Raw genomic sequence first — 6,171 nt, 5'->3', positions numbered from 1 at the left:
CGAGCGCCAAGGCTTCCTGCTTGTACCAGGAAAGGATGAGGAGGTGTGGGGGTCCTCAGCCAGTCCGCGACCTCTCAATTTTGTTATGGGATGTCTTCTCCTGAAAGGACAGAGGAGCATTGATTAGTCCACTCTCTGCCTACAGCGCCATTCCAGCCTGGCCAACCCCAGCTGAGGAGCACCTCGCAGGGCACATCCAGGTTGTGGTCCTTGAGCCTCAAGGCACTCAGTCATAGCAGCCAGGGCTCAGCCCCTTGTCCAGCGCCGGTGCGACTGGCAGTTGGCACACAGACTCTAACATCCCTCAGCTCCACAGGGGGGGACATCCAGCCCAAAATTCAACACACTGACCCATGCCAACACTGTACTCACACTTCCTGAGCGCAGCAGGTCATTGAAGCGTTTCCGTAGAACTGCACCCAGGTGCGCTGCACCACGTCGTGGCTGCTCACCCAGACTGCTACCTCCTCCCATTCCTTTTTTGTGAGGTGCGGTGGCCTCCTCCTCCTCCCATCTCTGGGGACAAGGGTGTCTCTTCTGGTAACCACCTCTTCCAGGAGGGCAGCGAGGCACTCGTTGGAAAAATGGGGTGCCGAGTGCCCACCTGGCCTGCCCTCCCACCTGGCATTTGCTGCCACACTCCAGTCCATCAACGACAGACAGACGTCCTTCCCTGGCAGCCTTTCCAGGGTTGCGTGGGCTGTTTTTAAACCGGCTGCTGGGTCGCCATTGGGCCTGGTGACCAACAGTCCCCACCCCAGCTCGGCGTTTCCCGGCTAGAGACGAGCCGTGTTTCACGCTGGGCGGGCCTTAATTGGCCCGCGAGCATGAAACCGTGGTCGGGCCCTGATCGCGGGCGCCGGTCAGCTTCCTGACCGCTCCCGCTGAGCCTGCCCGACGATGGCAAAATTCTGCCTATTGTTTCTCATCTCAGCAATTTGCTGACATACTTGTTCTCCGACCTCCCTCTGACATTTGACGGTCTACAGTATACATCCAGCAAGATGACTGTCCTTTTTTTGTTCTTCAGTTCAATCCATATGACCCCATATGATGATCCTTTTATGATATCATGCCTCCTCACAGCTCTGATTGTGTCCTTACTCAAGCCAACTCCTGCTCAACCTTTATCCCTGTGCTTGCTGACATACACTGACTCACAGTTAAGCAATGCCACTATTTAAAATTCTCATTCTTGTTCTTAAAACCTTCAATCATCTTACCAACAACCACCGACCCCACCAGCCCCCCAACCCCATCTCCTCCAGCCCCGCAGCCCTCCAAGATATATGCACTTATCTAATTCTGGCTCTTGAGCATCCACAATTTTAATCAGTCCACCATTGGTGGCTGTGCCTTCAGCTGTCTAAATCCTAAGCTCTGGAATTCCCTACTCTGTCTCGCTACTTCTCTTTGCCCCTTTAGGATACTATTAAACACCTACCTCTTTGGCCAAGTTTTTGTGTCTCAGTGCTAAATTTGGCTTTATATCACATGAAGCATGTTGAGATGTTTTCTTCTGCTAAAGGCACCAAATAAATATCAGTTGTTGTTGTTAACTAATATTGTGACCCCCTCCTCTTCTATCACCCTCTCTATCCTATCTGAAAGCCCTCTAAAGAAGAATGTTGAACTACTATGCCATTCCTGCCCTACTTTAAGTCATGTTTCAGTAATTGCTATGATATTATGCTTCCATGTGTCTATCTGTGCTTTCAGCTTATGTGCTTTATTCACTAGACTCCTTGCACTGAAGTATATACCATTAATCACCGAACAACTCCTTTGGTGTCTATTTTCTAGCCTTTATTTCCTCTGGCTCACTTATTCATTTTGGCTATCATTTCCAATTTTGCTTCTCTCCCTTCCAAATCTACTCTCAGATTCCCAATCCCTGTCAAGTTAGTTTAAACCTCTCCTACACTAACACTAGTAAGCCGCCTGTTATGGCACAGCGGATGGTAAATGCTGAGCTGTTCAAATCCCAGAGGGAAACTTGAAACAACTGCCACAACTATTTTACAATTTGTATTTATTTCAAGATGCGTGCCTTGAATTCAGTAGTAGTAAGACCATTGAGTCTTATAGGTTTCTTACAAAGCTAAATTAAACCTTTATTAATAAAAAAAAATATTTTAAGCACATTCATAGGTTTATAAATTACTACTATGATAACTCCTAGCTCCCCTAGCTAATCTAACTCCCAGTTACACCTCCGTCAGGGCAACAGCAAAACACATAGATTTTAAAAGATCCAGGCAAAGTAACACAATACCCTGAACAGTCGAATTCAAAGTGAGTTTTCTTCACTTCAGTTCGTGCAGACAGCAACTTGAAACTTAGAGACTGGAGGCTTTTCACACTTGTTAGATCTTAGAATTCCTTCCTCTTACACATAACCTCATCTCCTTTATACAGGTTTCTCCCTTTTTTAATGTAAATCCCATTGACCCAATATGCCTTTTCAACTCTACTTTTCTAATAATAAAAATCTCTCATAGTACCAATTTTATCAGGAAGCTTTAGGAAATATAAACACACTGTTTGGCTTCTTCTGGCTAATTGTAACATTTCGCCACCTCTTTTGAAATTCAAATTACCCTGGTTTATCTAAAAATGCAAATTTTCCCTTTACATTTCACATTCTAAAACTTCAGCCATGTTTACCTATTTAACATTTCAAACCTAGCTTCTCTTCTGATACATCAAAACTTTTGGGCCGGCTGTCTTTAATTCAACTAAGTTCCCCCCCACAACACACACACACACACACACACACAGATACACACTATTCCAACCTACAATAAATTCCAATAATATTATGAAAATTATTATATTTTCCTGCTGCTCCAAAATATCAGTCCTTTTCTGACTTCTACTCACCTCCTCCAGAACTTATCCAAAACTCTCCCTCCTGCTTGATCTGACAAGCTGTGCATTCATCTGCACTATCATCGTAATTCTGTACTCATTTATCTTATGACACCAGGAAAAATCCAGAGATTATGACCTTTGAGGTCATGCTTTTCAATTTCTTTGCTAGCTCCTTAAATCTGCCTGCAGGACTTCATCCCCCCTTTTTACCTATGTCATTAGTACTGATATAGACTACTACCTCTGGCTACTGCCCCCACATACCCCTTCCCCCAGAAGGTTCTGCAGCTGCTCGGCAAAATCCTTGACCCTGGGACCAGGGAGGCAACATAACATTGTTATGGCACAGCCGATGGTAATTGCTGAGTTGTTCAAAGGGAAACTTGAAATAACTGCCACAACTTGTTTTATAACTTGTATAAATTTCAAGATGTGTGCCTTGAATTCAGTAGTAATAGGACCACCAAATCTTATAGGTTTTTACAAAGCTAGATTAAACATTTATTAATAGAAGAAATTGCTTTAAATACATACATAGGTCTACAAATTACTACTATGATAACTTTTAAATCCTCTACTTAATCTGACTCCCAGTTACACTTTCGTTAAGGTGACAGTAGGACACATGGTAAAGTAAACAATACCCTGAACAGTTGAATTCAAAGTGAGTTCTCATAACTTCAGTCCCTGAAGGCAGCAGTTTGGTACATACAGGCTGAAGGCATTTCACACTTGTTGAACCTTAGACCGCCTTCTCTTACACATAGCCTTTGCTCTTTTATACATATTTTCACCTTTGAATGCAAATATCTTGTCTTTGGACTTTACCTTCCTGATAATAAAAATCTCTCATAGCACTAAGCTTTACCAGTAATCTTTGGGAAAAATAAATTAACACACTATTTCTTACTACTTCTGTTGGCTAGGTATACATTACACACCCACATTTGAATTCAGGCCATACTAGTTTGTTTAAAAATACAAATTTCCCCCTTTACAATTCACATTCTAAAACTTCCCTATGCTTATCTAATTAACATTTCAAACCTAACTTCTTTTCTTACACTAAAGCACCCAGACTAGCTGCCTCTAATTCAATTAAGTCTCACATAAACACAGACACATAGACTCTATTTCGCAATAAATTGCAAAAGCATTATTATATCTTCCTGACATCATCTTGATTCTATGACCACAGAAACATCTGTTTGTTCCTCTAACTGTCCTAACTGTTGAATGCCCTATCAGTATTGCTTTCCTAACCTTTCTTACCCCAACCATTCCCCCCACCTCCCCACACCTCACTGTGTAGCTGGGCCATCCGTGGTGCTGTAGCCTTGGCTCTGGCTGTACTCCCCAGAGGAACAATTGCCCTCACCAGTATTCAGAATCAAATACCAGTTAGAGAACGAGATGTACTCAGGGGACCCCTCCATTAATTTACCTGGTACTATTTGTCTGTTTGGAGGTCACCCATTTCTTGTCTGTCTGTACATGTTTAAGCTGCAGAGTGACCAGTTCCTGAAACATGTTATCCACAGAGCTCTCAACCTCACAGATGCACTGCAGGGATGCCAGCTGCTGCTAAAATCCCAGAAATTGGAGCTCAAGTTCCGCCAGTTGATGACACTTCTTGTACATGTGGCCGCCTAGGACTTGAAAAGTCTCCAGGAGTCCCACATGGCAAAGATGTGTACTCGATGGGACTGGGGTGCCCTGCTATGCTACCATTTATTGGACTGCCAGCTAAATTTCTTAGATTAACACACTGCCCTACTTTGAAGAGAAATAAAACACAGCAACAATACTCAACAACCAGTCACCAACCTGCTGTCCTGTGATATTGCTCCTTGATTTTTTTTTTGTTGTTTTTGAATTTGCCAAATGTACATTACCACCTCTATTTACGCCTGCACTCTGCCTTGGGCCTTTTCTCCCATTCTAGTTAAGTTTATGGAGCAGGATTTTTAGGTTGGCGGATGGGCGCGATTGGCGGGCCCCGGAACAGCTGGGTAATGGACCACCAACGATGATCGGCCCCCGACCGCAATTTCACACTGGCTGGCCAATTAACAGCCAGCCAGTAAGAAGTGCGTGCTGAAATGCTCAGTGCTGCCAGGGTGGGGGCAGAAGGAGGGCAGGCGCTGAATGAAAGCTCCATGAAGGCAGAGAGCTGCCTCAGGGAGCTGAAGGCTTGAAAACAATTAAATGAAGTCTTAAAAATCAGGGAATAATGTGTAAGCATCACAATCAGTTACATGAATATATACATGATAAAAGTGCTGCCCAAAGATTTTTATTTTTTTTAAATTTAATAACGGAAACCTCATCCCGCCCTTGGGTGAGGTTTCATGAAAAATGCAAAGTCCGCCTGGCCGATTTGCCAGCTCGCCAACCATGAGGTTGGACGGACCACAAAAAATCGGAGTCAATTGTGGCTTTAATTAGACTAATTGGCCTCTTAATTGTCGGCGGGGGCGCTTCTGACTTTTGCGCATGCCTGCCGACCGAAATATCGCGCGATTTTGCGTCTGGTCGGGTCGGGTGCGCGCCCACACACCGACCTAAAATTTCTGCCCATGGTTATAATCTTTTAATTAATTATCTGTTCTAGTTTTAAGTTATAGGCAGGTTAAATTAAATGTTTACTTGTGCTAGGAACCACTACAAATATTGAAGGCTAACAGCAACACCTCCTTCCCCTCTGAACCAAATTCCTACTTGCATCAAATCCCTACTTTTGTGACGCACTCTGTTCTGCAGTCACACTGTGTTGATCTGTTATATCGACCGACTCAGCCTGTTGCCTTGATGATCACTGTACGTGACCGGCTGGCTTTAGAAGGTAATGCTGATCCCATGATGTACTAAATTCCTAAATAGTTTAGGGCTACCTAACATTCACAAGCATATGAAACAGTTGAGTTAACAGCTTGCTCAGCTTTGCATTTCTAATACAAAAAATAAAAAATACCTGGAAAAACTCAGCAGGCCTGGCAGCATCAGCGGAGAAGAGTACAGTTGACGTTTCGAGTCCTCATGACCCTTCAACAGAAATAAGTAAAAATAGCAGAGGGGTGAAATAATAGCTGGTTTAGGGAGGGGGGGGGGCTGAAAGAAGGTGGGGTGGTTGTTGGGACAAGCAAGCAGTGATAGGAGCAGATAACCAAAAGATGTCATAGACAAAAGAACAAAGAGGTGTTGAAGGTGGTGATATTATCTAAAAGAATGTGCTAATTAAGAATGGATAGCAGGACAAGAATGGTACAAATAGCTCTAGTGGGGGTGGGGTGAAAT

Source organism: Cetorhinus maximus, chromosome 11 (genome assembly GCF_964194155.1).
Source record: "Cetorhinus maximus chromosome 11, sCetMax3.hap1.1, whole genome shotgun sequence".
NCBI classification, from domain to species: Eukaryota; Metazoa; Chordata; class Chondrichthyes; order Lamniformes; family Cetorhinidae; genus Cetorhinus; species Cetorhinus maximus.
Note: the sequence above shows the minus strand (reverse complement) of the source record.